At 50.1% G+C, this 18,842-nt stretch overlaps 2 long non-coding RNA genes across 3 annotated transcripts; one reads left to right on the top strand and one right to left on the bottom strand.

Moving 5' to 3' along the window:
- Positions 1-10,237: 10,237 nt before the first annotated feature.
- On the bottom strand, positions 10,238-11,264 carry LOC118547724 (uncharacterized). The gene is made up of 2 exons (XR_004923244.2): positions 11,082-11,264; positions 10,238-10,845 (listed from the first exon to the last, which is right to left on the bottom strand). It is a non-coding gene; the product is annotated as an uncharacterized LOC118547724 (long non-coding RNA).
- A 385-nt stretch (positions 11,265-11,649) lies between these two features.
- On the top strand, positions 11,650-14,463 carry LOC118547723 (uncharacterized). Of its 2 annotated transcripts, XR_004923243.2 has the most exons (4): positions 11,653-11,808; positions 12,322-12,491; positions 13,048-14,050; positions 14,242-14,463. It is a non-coding gene; the product is annotated as an uncharacterized LOC118547723 (long non-coding RNA). The 2 variants fall into 2 exon arrangements; XR_004923242.2 differs by having other exon boundaries at positions 11,650-11,808; positions 12,322-14,050.
- The last annotated feature ends 4,379 nt before the right edge of the window (positions 14,464-18,842 follow it).

The raw sequence follows: 18,842 nt of genomic DNA on the forward strand, positions 1-18,842 counted from the left end.
AACCCTACTCCTCAAGTACTTATAGTTTATAGCTCTTCCCTTGCTCCCCAGTAGGACCTGACGAGGTGGTTCTATTGCCGCCATCATCCCCGTTTTACAAATGCGACAACGAAGTCGTGGCCGCACGACTAGGAAGTCCGTTGCCCCAGCTTGTGCTCCTAACCTCTAAGCTACCATACAGAGTTTGAAATCCATCAGACCTTAATTCAAAATCCGGCTCTGCCACTTACTACTAATGACCCAGTGACAGTGACCTCTGGCAAGTCCTTTAGCCTCTTTGAGCCTCCGTTCCTGCCCCGCTGTGTTTTGAGATAAGTGCTCAGGAAGTGGTACTTGGATACCGATGATCACAGCGGTGATGGTGCTGGTGCCGACAGCCTGGGGACCCAAGCAGAGGAGTCACTGACGCTGCTACAGAAAATGAGGAGCCATGGGCAGGCTCTGGGATGGCAGCAGACGGGGACGTGTCTTCTCCCTTCTCATGCCTGCCTCCTCCTTAGTACCTGGTCTGCTCGTCCTCTAACTTGTCTCCCTGCCCCCCACCCTTAAGCCCCGAACCAGCCCCTCCCATGTGTGTCAGAGGCATCCTGCCCCGAGCTCGCCTCCGAGTCCAGAGTCCCTTGTTGCTGGTGGTCGGGGTTCACTTCCAGCTCACGTTCCTGACTGTAAGCAGTCCAGGCCTTGCCACTCGTCTGTCAGCTCCTCAGATCACTGCCCAGATGTGCCCACATCCCAGGTCTTGCTGCCATCAGGGAAAAAAATCCAACAGATGGAGCATTTTGCACCCATCTCAACAAACGGGTTCTCCTCCCTCTTACGTAACTCAGCCAAATTCAGCCTGCCGGCACGCATGCTCTGAATGCCTTTAATCGACAGATCTACTGAGTAAAATCAAGACAGAAAATATCTGGTGATTAGGTTCAGTGTTAGTCATTTCCTGCCTTCTCGGGTCAAGTCAGGTAGAAGCTTGCTCCTGGCCCCTCAGCTTCCCACTGAAGCCCCTCACTGCCCTGGGTCCGCTTACCAGACAAGCCGCCTCACCGCCTGCACCTGGGTTAGGTGTCCAAGGTGCAGGCGAGCCAGCCCGTGGCAAAGATGTCTAGTACCGTCACTGTTTACCTGTTTCTTCCTTATGATTTTTTACCACTAGCACTCCCTGGAGGCATTAATCCTAGTAAATAAACTAAACAATGTATGGCCAGTTCTCTCCTTAGAATTCTCTCTCCTCCAGGGCTGAAAGAATCACCATCACCTTGACCTTCAAGTTGCCCTCCCGATTCCGGCTCTCAGTCTGACCTGTGTGACTCTCCTGTTCCAGGTCATGACCAGATTCCTGCTCTTATGAGGCAAATAATATTTTTTTAAAGATTTTTTATTTTTATTTATTTGACAGAGAGCACAAGCAGGGGGAGCGATAGGCCGAGGGAGAGGGAGAAGCGGGCTCCCCGTGGAGCAAGGACCCCAATGCGGGGCTCGATCCCAGGACACTGGGATCATGACCTGAGCCGAAGGCAGATGCCCAACCAACTGAGCCACCCAGGCGTCTCAAGGCAAATATTTTTGACCCAGATTCCAACCATGTGGTCACTCCTGGTCTCTATTTAGCTCCCTCTCTTGACTTTTAGAACCAATGGCCCCTGGCTCCAACTTGCTCACCGGGCTCTGGGGCCATGCTTCCCTAACTGCCAATGCTGACGTACATCTCTTGTCTCATCTGTTCCCCAGCCCCCCTCCCCTGTGTGCTTCATGTGAGTTTCCAGCCCTCTTCAGACTGTCCCAGCCCTCGTGCTGAGCCCCACCCCCAGGACCCTCAGCCACCCACCCTGCAACACTGACGACGCCCGGAGTCCAGCCATCTGTCCCTCATCGAGTGTCCCTGGCTCCATGCCGAGCGGCACCGCATCGGCCCTTGGTTCCCTAGGAAACTGTAGGCTGAACTGGCTGCCAAGTCAATGGAGGGTTTCAGCCACGTGGTTGACCACCTGGGCAGAGCCCTTGCTGATTGCTTCCTTACCTACCACTTCCCCTTCATGATAGGCCCTCTGAAGCCCAACCCTATCTGAGTCACCCAGGCCTTGGAAACCTGTTCCTCTGGAGTCATTTGCAACTTGGAAACCCAGTCCTTCTGGGTCACGGGCACCTTGGACCTCGGATGAATGTCCTGCGTTAATTAAGTCTTTTTGTACTCTGAAATATTTCATCTTGTTCCTGGTGTTCCTCCAGGATGTCCTAGGCCTGTGAGAGCTGGACTCCAAGAGCTGGCCACCCTGCCCCTAGAACCCAAGTCTCTGAGTCACCAGAATCTTGGTGACTTTCCCTGGATCAACAAAACCCTGTAGCTGGGTCAGAGTCCTGCCTTCATTCACCCTGCCCCCCGCCCCAGTCACCCACTTATCCATTCACAAGTGTTCAGAAAGCATGTGTTTAGAGCCAGATAATGTGTTAGCTCAGGTTCCAAATAAGGAATGGGCAAGACATGGTTTCTAGACATAATTCTCCTTTACCCCTAGATATTCTATTGGTTTTTCTTTAAAAGGGCATTTTCGTACACCATAACAATGGTCAGACTCAGAAAAACACTGATACAGTGCTATTGCTTAACCTATAAACTTTATTTTATATGGTTTCTGGAGCTCGTCATAGCACAGTAAGAAGCATCAAAGTAGATCTAATTCATTTCAACCATGTAAACAGTGTCACAGTAGGGTTGGGGCAAGTTCAAGGTAACAGGGAGCACCTGGGAAGGGCATAACTCCTGCCCCGGGGTGCAGGGAATGTCTCCCAAAGTGAGTCTAAGCTGAATGGCCAGTGAGTCCAAGTGGGAGGTGGCGCTCCAGATCTCAGGTGTGAAACCTCAAGGAGAGAGAGCCACTCAACTGGGAAATGAAAAATCGTCAACGTGACTGGGGCAGTTGGAGAGGTAGGCAGGACCTGACCATCCAGAAGGAGTTGGCTGGTATCCTGAGGGCGATGAGGAGGCACTGAGAGATTCTAAGTAGCACCCACCTCACCCACTCTATTCTTCATGCTCAGATCCGCACTTTGGGAAGCTCGCTCCACCATCATCATGGAGAATAAATTAGAGGGAAGGCGAGGTTCTGGGCAGGAAGAGGTGACTGTGGCAGGATTCCAAGCCTGTGATGATAATGGCCTGAACCAAAGAAGTAGTAAAATGTACTGGGAGCCTAAGATCAATGGGACTTACGATTGTACACCAAGTGTGAGGGCAAGGGAGGAGTCTAGAATGATGCCCAGGAGCCTGGGAGCACGGTGATGTCACGGACTGTCATCAGGGGACAGAGGAGGAAGGGGCCAGGGGAACGGGCAGCAGGAAGAGCAGAGCTGAGGCACATCCTGTGAGGGAGCTGTGTCTTCAGGAGCTGTCTTGGCCAGAGACAGACGTCTGCGACATAGCAGCAAGAGAGGAGGAACAGAAGCCAGGAGCACGACTGAATGGGAAGAGCAGAGACTGATGATGGAGCCAAAGAAAGATCAGCATTTAGAGACAGACAGAAATCCACATAGTCCAAAGTATCTCCCATACGGGATACTTAGCAATTGTGATGGAAAAAAAGTAACTTTACAACAGAGAAACCTGGCAGACACCACTTTAACCAAATGATCAACATTACCATTGCCAGGAATGGGACAAACAGCCATCACATGCCTCCGAATATGATGCATGGAGAAGGACACAACATCACTTCTGTAATATTCCTGCCCCAAGTGCAGAATCTGAGTCTAATCATCTGGGAACATCAGACAAACCCTTACTGAAGGACATTCTACAAAATAACTACCCCGTGCTCTTCAAAGATGCCAAGATTATGAAAGACAAAGAAAGAGGGGCGCCTGGCTGACTTAGTTGAAAGAGCGTGTGACTCTTGATCTTGGGGTCGTGAGTGTTCAAGCCCCACGTTGGGTGCAGAGATTACTTAAAAATTTTTTTCTTAAAGAAAAGAAAGAAAGGTTGAGAAACTGTTCTGGATTAAAGGATACTAAGGAACGAACAAAAACTAAAGAATTCAATGTATAATCCTGGATTAAATCCCAGACCAGAAGAAAAAAGTCTTTTAAAAAATTTACTACTAATGTTACTTTGGGACAATTAGCAACATTTGAAATAAAGTTCACAGATTAGACAATAGCACTGTGTCAGTGTTTTCCTGAGTCTGACCATTGTTATGGTGTGAGAAAATGCCCTTTTAAAGAAAAACCAATAGAAGTATCTAGGGGTAAAGGAGAATCAGGTCGGCAATTCACTCTCTATGGTTCAGGAAAAAAGGTAATACGGATGGATAGATGGATAATGATAAAGCAAATGTGATAAAATGTTAACCTTTGCGGAAGCTGCATACAAGTGGACTGGAATTCATTGTGGCATTCTTTTCAACTTTTCTGTAAATCTGAAACTAATTTGAGGTTGTATTAAGCGCTAAATACTTTTTTTTTAAGATTTTATTTATTTATTTGACAGAGAGAGACACAGTGAGAGCAGGAACACAAGCAGGGGGAGTGGGAGAGGAAGAAGCAGGCTTCCTGCGGAGCAGGGAGCCCGATGTGGGACTCGATCCCAGGACCCTGGGATCACGACCTGAGCCGAAGGCAGATGCCTAACGACTGAGCCACCCAGGCGCCCCAAGCGCTAAATACTTTTTAAACGGAGTTGAACACTGACTTGTTTCTCTAAGAACTTCAACTTCCATCTCTACCCCTTGTCTCCCCTTTGCAATGTAACTATCCCTTCAAACAGCATTCTTTTTTAAAATTGTGCTTCTAGGGGCGCCTGGGTGGCTCAGTCTTTAAGCGTCTGCCTTCGGCTCAGGTTATGATCTCAGGGTCCTGGGATTGAGCCCCGCATCGGGCTCCCTGCTCAGCAGGAAGCCTGCTTCTCTCTCTCTCCCTCTGCCTGCCTCTCTGCCTACTTGTGCTCTCTATCTCTCTGTGAAATAAATAAAATCTTTTTAAAAAAAAATTGTGCTTCTCACGTATATAACATTAAACTTGCCATCTTAACCATTTTTAAGGGTACAGTTCAGTAGCGTTAAGTATATTTACACTGCTGTGCAACAGATCTCTGTAAGTCTGAAATTATATTTTTTTAAAGATTTTATTTGTAAGTAATCTCTACACCCAATGTGGGGGCTCAAACTCACAACCTTGAGATCAAAAGTCACATACTCTACTGACTGAGCCAGACAGGCTCCCCGGTCTGAAATTATTTTAAAAGAAAAGTTAAGAAAAGAAGGCAGAGGGCGCCTGGGTGGCTCAGTTGGTTAAGCGACTGCCTTCGGCTCAGGTCATGATCCTGGAGTCCCTGGATCGAGTCCTGCATCGGACTCCCTGCTCAGCGGGGTGTCTGCTTCTCCCTCTGACCCTCCCCCCTCTCACGTGCTCTCTCTCTCTCATTCTCTCTGTCTCAAATAAATAAATAAAATCTAAAAAAAGAAAAGAAAAGAAAAGAAGGCAGAAACGGCGCCCAAGGAGGAGACAGAAAGAAGGTACGGATGGATGCAAAGGAGAAAGAGTGGACCATGAGGTGCTAACAGCCCAGGGAGGAGAGTGTCAAGGGGATGTTTGTGGTCCGAGGGGTCAATGCTGCGGAAAGGCCACATAAATGTAAGGGGGAGACAAGGCAAACAAACCTCAACCCTGCAAGTTTTGCTTTAGAAAAGCTCTCCATTCTCCATCCGCGGGTGCTACTGGTAGGGAGGGAAGCCTAGAATATTCTTTGACACCACTGGCTCCATGAAAGAGAAGATGGCTTCAGAGTTTCTGCCAGTGTTCCCTGTGGCTGAAGGTGGAGACCAAGGGGTAGCCTGCATTTTGGTTTGGAAGGTGTCTCGTGGGCCCACGGCTCACCCCCCAGTAACCCCTCTCACCACCCTCACCTGAGAAGGAGAGCTGAATCCAAAGGGAACTGAAGTTACCCTGTGTAGAGCTGGGTAAGTGTTATTTCATGGGCTCCCGGTGCCCCGGTGACCCCAAAGGTGCAACCTTGGGATGGACCTTGGCATTATGGGAAACAATGAATGTGGGAGGAAATTCTCTGTAGGGAGCAAGAAGGCCCCAGCAACAGAGCAGGAGACCGGCCAAGAAGAGAGGCTGCTGGAAAGAGGTTCCACTGGGCCACTGGCCAGCAGACATCAGGAACGTGGGTTCACACCTGGTGTTCTCCACGCTCTCCATGCCATCATTCCCAGGATTTAATAATAGCCTCTTCCACCCAGTGCTGCTGGCCGAGTGGTGTCCTTGGACATGAAGACAAGGGGTGTGTTCATATCTGGGAATGACTCGAATCAGAGAGTGAGGCTTGAGACAGCCACAGGAACAGGACGGGAATACTTCAGAGAGAAAACTGCAAGAGTTTAAAAACATATGCAAACCATATGCCTTCAGGAATATTGGGGATCATGCCCCACTTATACATGTTACACCCACATGCTGAATCTTCGTTAATTAAAGAGTGACCTCGGGCAGTCAAAGGAACTAGGGACATTCAGGCCACAGAACTGAAACCGGTTATTGGGGATGTCCATGACCTTGGCAAGAGCAGATTCAGCATAGAGCTTTGGCAAAAACCCACTCACAGAGAGCCAGCAGAGCACAGGTGGGGAGAAAGGAAAGGCAGCCTATGTACAACTCATTCAAGGTTTATGGCTGTGAAAAGGAGGAGGACATTGCTAGCGAGAGTCGTCTGCCTAGAAACAGAATTTTGTCTCAAGATGAGAAAGACTTCCAGTGAGGGGGAAAGCCAGTAAGGAGGGAAAGACTGAAGATTTAGGGGAGAAAGTAAACAACAGCAGTGAGATTTGGTTGGTTCTAGGGCATTGCTCATTGGAAAGAATGTCAAACCCCTACAGGATAGGGGCTCAGTCCAAAAACCATCAGGGTGATGCTCCAGAGTTCAGCATCATCATTTTTATCTTGAGCCTTGAGAACCAACTGGCTGAGTCACTAAGACCAAGCCATTCTACTCTACCTTTTCTGTTTGGTGGTGTGGGACCCTCTGCTCAACAGGTGACACTAGACTAAGGCTTCCTCATGGCCAACCTTCATATACTTGGTTACATTTAATTCTCACAGCAGCCCCCAAGTAGGCATTATTACCCCCCATTTTATAGATGAGCACGTTGAGGCTCAGAGAGATTGAAGAACAAGCAGCAAATAGCAGAGGAGGAAGACAAGCCTGGACCTTATCCCAAAGTTCATTGTTTCCTCACTCCAGCCCTTGGGAAATATATTCTAATGCCCCCGAGTTAAGAAAATTATGTCCGATTACCTACAAAATCAATAGTATTACCAAGCTTTTTGGCTGACACCTCCCTGGGTTTTCCGAATTACAGAAATGGGTGCTTCTATCTCTAGAACCACAGAAACCTGAGCCCACATAACCTGTTCGAGTTGCTTCTCTCAAAACCCAGAAACTTTTCACCATTGCTCCTGAAATTTCTCCCCTAGGCCATGGAGCTTTAGAACTGCTGAGAAAGCGGGACGCCTGGGTGGCTCAGTCGTTAAGTGTCTGCCTTCGGCTCAGGTCATGATCCTGGGGTTCTGGGATCGAGCCCCGCATTGGACTCCCTGCTCTGCAGGAAGCCTGCTTCTCCCTCTCCCACTCTCCCTGCTTGTATTCCCTCTCTCGCTGTGTCTCTGTCAAATAAATAAATAAAATCTTAAAAAAAAAAAAGAAAGAACTGCTGAGAAAGTGGATAAAAGAAGAGCAGGTCTTGGCGTGGGCCCCCAGGGGCTCCAGCAACAGAGCGGGAGACTAGCCAAGCGGTCGCAGTTCTAGGTGCTCCTGTTCACCTCTGAGGCACCTCCAAGAAACCCCAGGACTTCGTGGAACACCGTTTAACAGCCACGGCTTTTGGTCAGAAAGTCTAGCTTTTTTCCTTTTTTAGTGAAGACACTGAAGCCCAGAGAAGTAAAGTGATCTGCCTAGGGCCGGTCACCAGAGTTAAGTGCATTACAAATCCCAATAACCCGTTTATTTCACAGCTGTGAAATCCAGCTTTCTCTGATAGAGACTGCTAGATGCCCGCCCAGCCCAACAGCAACGCTGTTTCTCCCCCTTGGTAACAGAACCCCAAGTTTATTCAGAGTAGCATTACACCCTGTTGATGGACTAATTTTCCCACCTCCCTTCAGCTGGATCCAGCCATTAAGTTCTAGCCAGTGAATTGCAAGCAAAAAGTATAGTATGGTTCTTCCAGGAAAGTCTCTTTAAAAGAAGGTATAGGCCCTTCTCCCTTTCCTCTCTGCTGCTGCTTGGAAGTCAGGTGTGACGTGTTACTGTGATATGTTGAAACAAAGTGGCCACCCTGCAGGTCCCACCTCTTACCATGGGCACCTTCCTATGATACCTCGATTCCCATGCTTGCCTTCCTCTGCTCCCGTCCGACTCAGCAAGGGCCCATCTCTCTTTGTCCTTCTCCGAACACACACCACGAAACGGCACTCTTGTTCCCCCAACAGCGATCCAGTCACGGCATTGTCCCATCGTGTCATCTGTCCTGATTCCTCTCACCGATCCCTGCTCGGCCAGTCGACCCTGAGCCATTGCCCCTTCCCTTTGATTCAGCGAACTACTTTTCAAAGGTTTCTCCTCAGATGGATTCAGACCGGGAAGTCCCGAACATCCCCCAGGACAAGAACTTGTAAACTGAATCTCAGCAAAAAAGAGCAAAACACTTCCATCCCCACGTGTCTGAGTGACACGGCCATGAGCACGAGCCCTGGCTGGGCCACTTAGCAACTGGGTGACGCTGGGCCACTTAACCTTCCTTTGGCTGCTTCCTTGGCTGGAAACTGGGAATAACAACATGTAACCTACCTTGTAGGGCGAAATGATGAGAAGCAGGTGAAGCCCCCAGAACAGTGCCTGCAGCATGATAGGTATTCAAGAAATACCATTTGTTATTATTTTTCAACCATGTGTTACTCTTTTATACCTTCCTCCATCTTTTCGTGTTAAAAGCAAAAGCCTGGCTGGGCTCCGCCTCCCACCAGCCTCTGATTAAGGAGAGGCCTCATCGGGGCTTCCCAGTGCCTCGGTTATCAGTGTTTCTCTGGCTCCTGCCTCCTCCCCGTCCTGTCCTCCAAAAAGCCAAGAAACGGGGCAGCTCGCCTGTCCTGCCGGGTCTCCCAGGGCACATCCGTCCAGGTCAGCATCCACCGCACCGCCTCACTCAGATGATTCCTAGCCATTCTCTCAACTTAGAGGGGCCTTCAGGAGGATCTCTCCACTTCCAAAGCATTTTTAAAACACTTTTTTGTAAAAAAACAAAAAAGACTTTAAAAAAGTAAACAATTTGGTGAATAATGTTGATTTGCTTTGTGAAATTTTAGGACAAAGCCAAGTTACCTTATCCATGTCATTAAAATACACACACACACACACACATTCCACTCCATTCTAAACTCATAGGCATCAAAGCACCCAGCTGAGGTCTGAACAGCATGTTTTTGCTAACGGTCTCCAGTTGGGAAGGAAGGACGGATCAGGTCTGGGAGCAAATCTCTGTGGGAAAACTACAGTACAGTTTGTCTTGGAGCAACTTGCTCCAGAGTCGAACTCCCAGTACCATTTAGAGATAGCTCTAACCAAGGAAAAACAAAACCCTGAACATTTCTGAAAGAATGCATCAAGGTCTAGTGCCTACAATCACTGCCGAACTTGCTATCATGATAGACAGAACTTTTATACTTATTATTTGTAATGATAACAGCGATCCAAAAAAATCAGTAACTTTTCACTGTGCGGTTACTGTGTGCCCCGCACTGTTGTGCTTCGTGGGATTTGATTCATTTTACTCACGCAATTAACTTTTGGTGGAGGAGGTGCTCAAGAAGAAAGGCTCCCGGGTCACCTGGGTGGCTCAGTTGGTTGAGCGACTGACTCTTGGTTTTGGCTCAGGTCGTGAACTCGTGGGTCAGGGGATCGAGCCCCATGTCGGGCTCCATGCTCAGTGCTGTCTGCTTGTCCCTCTCCCTCTGCTCTTTCCCCTGCTCACTCTCTCTTGCTCTCTCAAATAAATAAAATCTTTAAAAAAAAAAAAGGAAGGAAGGCTCTCAGTGGGAGAGCTGTATGACCCCAGGCCTTCAATTCCCCATCTATAAAGTGGGGGATAATACCAGCCAGGGACAGTGGTTGTGAGGATTAGATGAAATCATGTAGATAGAGCAGGTGACCCCAAGGTTTTCCACTGTCATTTCAGAGGCATTGAGATTTGAATGATACATTTGAAAAATAGGTACTATATTAATTTTTTAAAACACAGCAGGAAATGGGAAAATTTAAGATTCTAGAGTATTTCAGTCTGCCCTTCAAGATGTCCGTCCTGCTGGAGGTGAACTTGGGAGTGGCGTTTGATCTCTTGGTCCCGGGAGCCAGTCTCTGCTAGCGTCATTCCACATCAAAGGAGACAAGGAGTAGTCGGAGGAACCGAAATGCTGCCCACACTTCAAAGGGAGTCCTCTTCCGGAAGTTGCTAGGGCCTCCCAAGGAGGGTAAACAAGAGTACCGCTCCGGGGCCTCCCCGCGAGGTACAGCGACCTCCAAGACATCCCATCGGCTTCCACGCTGGGACTCGGCACTTCCCGCCCGGGGTCCAAACAGCACAGCGGGGAACGAAGGGGCCGCTCTGTATAGAGAATGTTGGCCCGATGCCTTCCTCCTGCAGCAGCACATTAACGGGCCGCCGGCAGGCTCCGTCTCAGAGTGGACCGTCCGCGAAGTCTCGGCCCCTGCGGGCGGTGGCCCCTCTCTTGCCTTCTGCACACCGTCAAGTCCACTCGGACGCTCTGATGCCTGTGCTTCCACCGGCTGCCTGACGCATGGGATGGCTAGGTTTCAAAATCACAACCAGAAATAAAACACTATTTTTGGGCGGAGATGGCAGGGATGGGGGGGGGGGGAGGAAGGAGGTGTGAAGAAGGTGCCTAAAATGATCTGCTTTCTCCTGCACAGGTGCTCTGAGCCCAGCATGTGAAATCCCCCTCCCCGGACCCGCGCCCTCCTGCCGTGGGCCCTCGGCTAAGCTGGCAGCGGACAGACCGGTCCCCACCCGTGTGTGGCCCACTTTTTAGTGACAGAGAGGAACAGAGACAGGATGAGACGGCTTGGGGAATTTCGTGGCGCTCCCCTAATCGGTTAGGGAAATGGCCAAGCGTCGGCTGACCCTCTCGTGGGCCCCGGGGTACTCCCTCGGCGCGCTCGGACTCCTCCTCCCCACTGCGCGCCCGCGCCCCCACAAGACCCTCAAGCATCCCCCTTACCCCCCCCCCCCCGCGCGTTCACAGCCTCTCAACACCCTACTCACCCCCGGCCCACTCGCCCCTCCCAGACCCCTGAGCACATTCCCGACCCCCCCCCGCGGTCCCATCTCTAACCCCCCCCGCTCGGCGGGCGCACCCCCGGTTGTCTCCGGACCCACCCCCCCGCACCCCCAGCCGAGCCGGCTCGGGGCGGGGGCCCGGATGCGGGGACGTGCCGCACGTGCGCCGCGCGGGGATTGGCAGCGCCGGCCCCGCCCGCGCCCCCGCGCCCCCGCCGAGCTCCCGGGCCCGGCTCGCCCAGGGACGCCCCGCGCCGCCGCGCCTGCGGCTGGTCCGGAGGGCGGGGGCTGCGGGGTTCGCCGCCCCCAGCGGCGCGGGAACAATGACAGCCCGATGGGAAGTGGGAGGGGGGGTGGAGCGGCCTCCAGAAAGCGCCCCTGACTGCACCCGTGTTCTCTTGCTCGGCGGTGCTAAAACAAGCTTGCTCCGAGGAGCTGTAGATGCTGTTTCTAACGGGTGAAAATAGTTTCTGTAAGTGATGAAAAAATTTTCCACTTTATTCGGTTGTTTGGCTGGGGCCCAGCGCATTTAAGTCCCAGCGTTCTTCGGGAAGGAGCCAGGAGGTTTACTGCATCCTCCGACCTGTAAATTTCGGGGGGAGAACAGTTAAGAAGGAGCCTGAGCATTTTACCGCAGCTGGCGGGGCTTGAGAAAGTGACAAAGGCACTGCTCCTGTCCGTGGCTCGGGGACTGATGCCCCCTCTCTGTTCAGGGAACCAGAAATGTGTCCATTAAGGGACTGGTGACGGCTGGGCTTAGCCCCGGAAGGTTCCCCAAAGGAGGCGATTTGAGCGGAGGTTGTAGGTGCCCGGCCCAGGACTGGGCAGGACTGGAAGAGCAGCCTGGGATGGACTGGTGGAGGGGGAGGAGGAGGGAGGGGGAGGGGGGAGGAGGAGGAGGAGGGAGCTCCCACGGGCTACTTGGGGACAGGAGGCAGCACAGGCGTCCGCAGCCCTCAGTGATTCTCGGCTGTGAACCGCACAGGGCCTGTCGCTCCTCGTCCCAGCTGCAGCCAGCCAATGAAAGATAGACGCAGGGGACCCCCGAGCCAATGGAAACCTCCCGGCCTGCGGAGGACTTGCCGCTGGAAACATTTATGGACACCTGGCCAAGAGGCTTCCCTTGGGGGTTGCCTTTCCAGAAGCCCAGGACAGGTGTGTATCAGGGGCCAAAATCCCAGGAACGTGTTCAAGTACTCATTCTTTAGGATCAGAGCCCCTGCTGCTTGTAAAGACATACAAACGCCATTATAAAGGGCGAGGGATTGAAGAAGAAAGGGAGGAGGTCAGAGGGGAAGAAACGTGCTCGCTGACCTGACCATGGTAGAAGCTGGTGAAGGGTTCCTCCCACTGTCCTATGCCCTCAGTCATTTTCCCCGCGATAAAGTTTAGCACCTTGCATTTGTGTCGTGCTTTACAGTTTCCAGACGGCTTTCACATGAGTGATTTATCGGTAATCACTCTAACCTATATTACTCATACGTAACCAGTGGAGGAAGTGACACTCAGACGTGTTCAGCCATATACCCAAAGAGATGCAGCTGCCAGCGATAACGGTGGGACTAGAGCTCAGGGGTCCTGACTGCAAACCCAGGGCTCTTTAAATGCATCCAAGGAAGGAAACCAGGCCTGCTTTATGATTTCTGGTGCCCAGGGCACACCCAGCAATTAAAATGAAATCCAGAAGGATGAGGTTAATTTTTTTTCTTAGTCATCGCTCTTTCAAACTGTCCCCTTCAAACACCGGTTGGCTCTGCTGTTATATACCCGTGTGTGAAGAAGAGATGTGACGGGCTCACTGCTAGGAAAGCCAGTGCTGGAGGTAAGAACAGATTGGGGGGGAAAAGGGGTGAAGATGCGTCACCACCTGTGGCTTTCTTCCTTAGCCATACCTATCGTTAGGTCAACTCAAGATCTGTGGCCCTCTGTCTTCTCTCGTATTGGTTGCCCACTGGAGAGGTATTTTCTTGTCCCGGGCTCTGCCTGCACAAAATGGTCTACACCCAAGGGGCCCTCTGAAGCCTCCACCTCGGCCACGGCCACGGTCCCACCCCTGAGGAAACAAAGACACGCCCCCCTCCCATGGCCATGACAACAGTGTTAAAATGAGTTTTGCTCCTAGAGGACGGTCACTTCAGCACTCACTGCGTCTCTGCCACGGTCCCAGATGAAGACTCTGGCGTGTTCAGCAAAGTGGGTAATCCTCAGTGGTCCCCAAGGCTGAATGGCCTTCATAGTCAAGCTTTTTAAAAATGCACATCACTGAACACGTCTCTGGGTTGGGATTCAGGAGGTCCTGGATGTGTGCTATTTGTTTTGTTTTATTTTATTTATTTATTTGCTAGAGAGGGAGAGCGTGGGCGAGAGAGAGTGAGCCAGAGCACAAGCAGGGGGAGCTGCAGGCAGAGGGAGAAGCAGGCTCCCCGCTGAGCAAGGAGCCTGATATGGGGCTCCATCCCAGGACCCTGGGATCATGACCTGAGCCGAAGGCAGACTCTTAACCCACTGAGCCACCCGGGCGCCCCTATTTGTTTTGTTTTAAACACCCTGAAGTGATTTAGGTGATCGGCCAGGTTTGGAACGACTTTCATCTGAATTGGTGGATTATTGGTCAAGCGAGGAGCCTGTCATTGAGATGTTCGAATTGCATACGAATGGGCAGAATGACAACTCCATTCATAGGAGAGTCCAAAAGGGAACTAAAACTGCTCACGGTAGGAAAATTCTGTGTTGAGTGTACGACCTTAGAGGAATATAGGGCTAGGGAACTGAGAATGGTTGGGGACTTATTTTCACTAAAATGAAATTAAAGAGTCAGTACTCTAAATAGAGATAAGGTCAGTGGCTTATATTTGCGTGACTTCTGATCAATGGGCCGTGTTTGCTTCATTTCCTTACTCTCTAGATGCACACTGTTCCTCTAGTAACCGCTAGCCACGTGTGGATGCTGAGCACGGAAATGGGGCTAGTCCAAACTGAAATTGCCGTCCATGTAAACTGCACACTGGATTTCAAAGACTTTGGAAAAGTAACAGCTAATGGACACCTTTAGCATTGATTATGTGTTAAAAGAATATTTTGGATCCCCTGAGTTAAATACATAATTAAAATTCATTTCACCTGTTTCTTTTTACGTGTTTTTACTGTGGCTCCTAGAAAACTTTAAATTGCATATATGGCCTGTGGGGGCTAAAAGCATTCTTGATCTGGGTGATGGAGATACACATGTATGTGTGTACGTGCTGAAATTCATCTAACTGTGCCCTTAAGCCTTGGGTACTGCACTGCTGTATATAAATAAAAATCAGTTTTAAAAAATTTAAAAAACAGGAACGCCTGGGTGGCTCAGTTGGTTAAGCATCTGCCTTCAGCTCAGGTCATGATCCCAAGGTCCTGGGATCGAGTCCCACATCAGGCTCCCTGCTCAGCAAGGAGCCTGCTTCTCCCTCTCCCGCTCCCCCTGCTTGTGCTCTCTCTCTCTCTATGACAAATAAATAAATAAAATCTTAAAAAAAATAAAATAAAAAATTTAAAAAACAAACTAACAATGGCTTCCTGTTGCATTTAGAACAAAAGCTAAGCTCCTCTCCGTGGCCACCCAAGACCTGGCCTACTCCTCTCCCTCACCGGACACCATTCTCCCCATGGCTCATTGACCTTGCCGCTTTTCAGATGTGCTCGCCCATACCCATCTTGGGGTATTTGCATTTTCCTCTGCTTGGAAGGTTTTTCTTCCAGATCTTCTTTGCTCCCATTCATGTCTCAGCTCAAACATCACCTCCTTCTTCCCTGACCATCTATATCGGTTAGGATGTTTCTGGTCAAAAGAAACAAGAAACCCATGGGCGCCTGGGTGGCTCAGTTGGTTAATCGACTGCCTTCGGCTCAGGTCATGATCCTGGAGTCCCTGGATCGAGTCCCGCATCGGGCTCCCTGCTCGGCAGGGAGCCTGCTTCTCCCTCTGACCCTCCCCCCTCTCATGTGCTCGCTCTCTCTCATTCTCTCTCTCTCAAATAAATAAAAATCTTTAAAAAAAAAAAAAACAACAACAACAAGAAACCCAAATTGGCTTAAACATTGAAGGGAATTTATTGGCTGTGAAACTATGAAGTCCAGAAGCAAATCAGACTCCAGCCAGGGTATAGTCAGGGCCCTGGATCCTTTTTACTATGATTCTCTTGGGGCTCCCCTCAATAGGTCACCTTAATCCTCATGCTGACCTCCTATATGTTAGCAAAATGGCTTCAACGAATCCTAGCTTCACATCCATATCCCACCTCATCCAGAAGGAGAGAGTTTCATGTCCTCCAACACTCAAAGGAAAGTCCTGAACTTCACCTAACCAATCCCTTAGCCCAGGAGAATCCCACACACTCACTGGTGTAACCCTGAACCAGTCACTGCTCATAAGACCCTAATTAGGCTTAGGCCATGAAAGCCCCATGCCACCCAAATCTCAAGGCTACCATGTATTTGAGCGATTCGAATGGGTGCTGGGGAGGCAGCTGATGACCACCCTACCACCTTGAGTCACTATCTAGACCAGTGCTTGGCAAACTTTTTCTGTCAAGAAAAATAGTAGATAATTAGTGTTTGTGAGCCTCCTAAGGGTTTGTTTGTTTTATAATCCTTTAAAATACATAAATCATTCTTAGCTCATGGGCCTTACTAAAATAGGCCAAGGGCCAGATTTGACCCAAGGGCCACGGTTTGCCAACCCTGATCTAGACCACTGTGATGCTTGGGATGTCCAAATTGACCTTATTAATTTGTTTCCCCTGACTACAGTGTAAGCTCCGTGAGAGCAGGAACCGTGTGTCTTATTCACCACTGTCTTCTCAACACTTAAAATGGTGCTGCGCCCAGAGATCTCAATAAATACTCACTGGATGAATGACGATAAAAACTTTATGGCAGGGGCGCTTGGGTGGCTCAGTTGGTTAAGCGTCTGCCTTCGGCTTGGGTCATGACCCCAGGGTCCTGAGATCGAGCCCCGTGTCGGGCTCCCTGCTCAGTGGGGAATCTGCTTCTTTCTCTGCCCCTCCCTCCTGCTCCTCTCTCTCTCTCTCTCTCAAATAAAGAAATAAAATCTTTAAAAAAAAAAAAGAACTCCCTCTAATTCTAAAACAACAACAACAAAACAAAACAAAGCAGAAAAAAAACAAACCTTTATGGCAGAGTAGCAGGACCCAGTGCCTCACTCTGGCCTGGCTTTTTCTGCCCTCCCCGTCTAGAGGACCCAGCTGTCCCCTACTGGGCAGGACTGCTGCTGGTCCATGAGATGTCTTTATGCAAACCAGGAAAAGGTGACCCCTCTGGCTGGTGCAGCCCAGCCCCCAGGACCGTGGTGGGGGGGTGAGCACTGGATCGTGTACAGCGGCTCTGGGGTGGAGTTCTGAGTCAAGAGTTCTAAGATCTCATCTTCTGATATTATTCCCACCCCTCTATGGCAAAATCCTATGCGTGTGCTCTGCTTGCTGCTTTGATTCTCTGTTCTTTCACCAACTCCCAACACCCTCTTGTTCCAGTTTTCCACAAAATGACTGCCATTTGCATGTATTGAAGTGAAATTCTCATTCGGTACTTGGAACTGCAACCAAGTGTAACAGCATGTGGTACAGGGTCAGTGTGTGGTTGGGGAGGGATTTCTGTCTTGTGTGCTTACTACACCTCAAGAAAGACCGTGGGAAACTGGAAAAGGGGCCAGCCAAAGTTGTCAAGGACATAGGGAAACTACCATAAAAACACAGAGTGATATGTTGAGGGTTCTTCCATCTGGGAAGACAAAGGCTACGAAGGAGTAGCATCTGTTGGATCATGAATGTTATGGTTAGGGTGGTCATGAACTCATTCACCAAATCCTGACCAGACCAGGGTGCTCTACTTAAAGCTTGAGAGAATTGCGTGTAGGAAGAATAGAAGAAAATCTGACTTCACTCGGTGGGTGGTAACCTCATGGAACTCATTACCCCAAGTAGGAGTCAGGCAGGAAATAAAAATGCCCAGTAACGCTGTGGAAGGCAGCTGTTGACAGATTTTAAGGACTTCCAAGAGGAAGGAGGAAATGCCTTGGGATATCAGGATGGGCTCTTAGAAGCGGCCAACAGGGGGCGTAACTTGCTGTTCACATGGCTTCCCTTCATCTCCCCGGCAGGGACAGAGTTCTAAGCAGGACAAGACCAGGAGGCAAGGCTGCCCTCTACCCCACGGCCTGGGCAGTCTGGAAGATCGCCTTGCTCAGGGGTAGGGGGCCTCACGGATCAAAGAGTGACTTTCCCGGGGCGCCTGGGTGGCTCAGTCGTTAAGCGTCTGCCTTCGGCTCAGGTCATGATCCCAGGGTCCTGGGATCGAGCCCCGCATTGGGCTCCCTGCTCGGCGGGAGGCCTGCTTCTCCCTCTCCCATCCTCCTGCTTGTGTCCCCTCTCTCGCTGTGTCTCTCTCTGTCAAATAAATAAATAAAATCTTAAAAAAAAAAAAAAAAAAGAGTGACTTTCCCAACTTGGGTTTCTGTAGGCCAGCTACAATCTATTGCTGGGAATCTGGAGGTCACTGAGACAGTGGAATGATGTTTGTGGAAACTTCACATAAATGTCTACTCAGTGGAAACTCACCTGTTGTCATTACAACAGCTAACATATATCATGTACTGTGTGCGGTTATAAGTACTTATTCATTTAATCCTCATAACGACCCTGTAATATGGGTACTATTATTTCCTCATCCTATTTGACAGATGGGAAAACTGAGGCACAAAGAAATAACTTTTTCAAGGTCCCACAGCTAGTAAGGGATCCAGGATTCAAACTCAGGCTGACTGACTCTGGAGTATATCATTTCCCCATGAAACTGGGGTTAAGGCCACTCCTACAGTTCTGCTGAGGGAGACACTGCTCAGCTCCAGTCGGGTGTTGTCATGAAGGAAGGCAAGCCCATTGGGACCATGTGCATGTTTTCAAGAAAAGTCCTGAGAGTCAGCACTCGGTTCTGGATTGAACAAACCGGGCTAAATCCAGCCTAAAGTCATCTGGCTCCTGACTTCGGCTCTACCCACACCAGCCCTCCATGTCTTACAGACAGGATGCTGTTGTCCATGTCCGGGGGCAACCAAGTTACTAGGCATGCGCTCTGAGCAGAGCAGGGGAGACTGGTAGGACAGACTCGTGGGGCTGGGATGCTTCTGTGACTGGGGCTCTGTCCCTAATGGAACAGACTTGGTGCCCCTGTCACTAAGCAATGACTGGTAATCTCTCTGCTCCCTTGGCAGTTCCAGGACCCAGTGAATCCATGAGTGCCATCACAGAAAGCAGCATCTAAGGCTCTAACGCAGAGAGAGAGGTTGGATGTGTGGGAAGATTGGCTCTGTGGCATATAGCTTGATAGTCTCTAATACACACATAAAGCACACAGAATGTGCAAAACCCTGGGCTACACCTTAGATCTGGCATGTACTGAGAAAATGGGCGAGGCAGAGACAGGCCGAGGAGCCTGTGGCATCAAGTGGAGCCT

This window comes from Halichoerus grypus, chromosome 12, assembly GCF_964656455.1.
Source record: "Halichoerus grypus chromosome 12, mHalGry1.hap1.1, whole genome shotgun sequence".
Lineage (NCBI taxonomy): Eukaryota > Metazoa > Chordata > Mammalia > Carnivora > Phocidae > Halichoerus > Halichoerus grypus.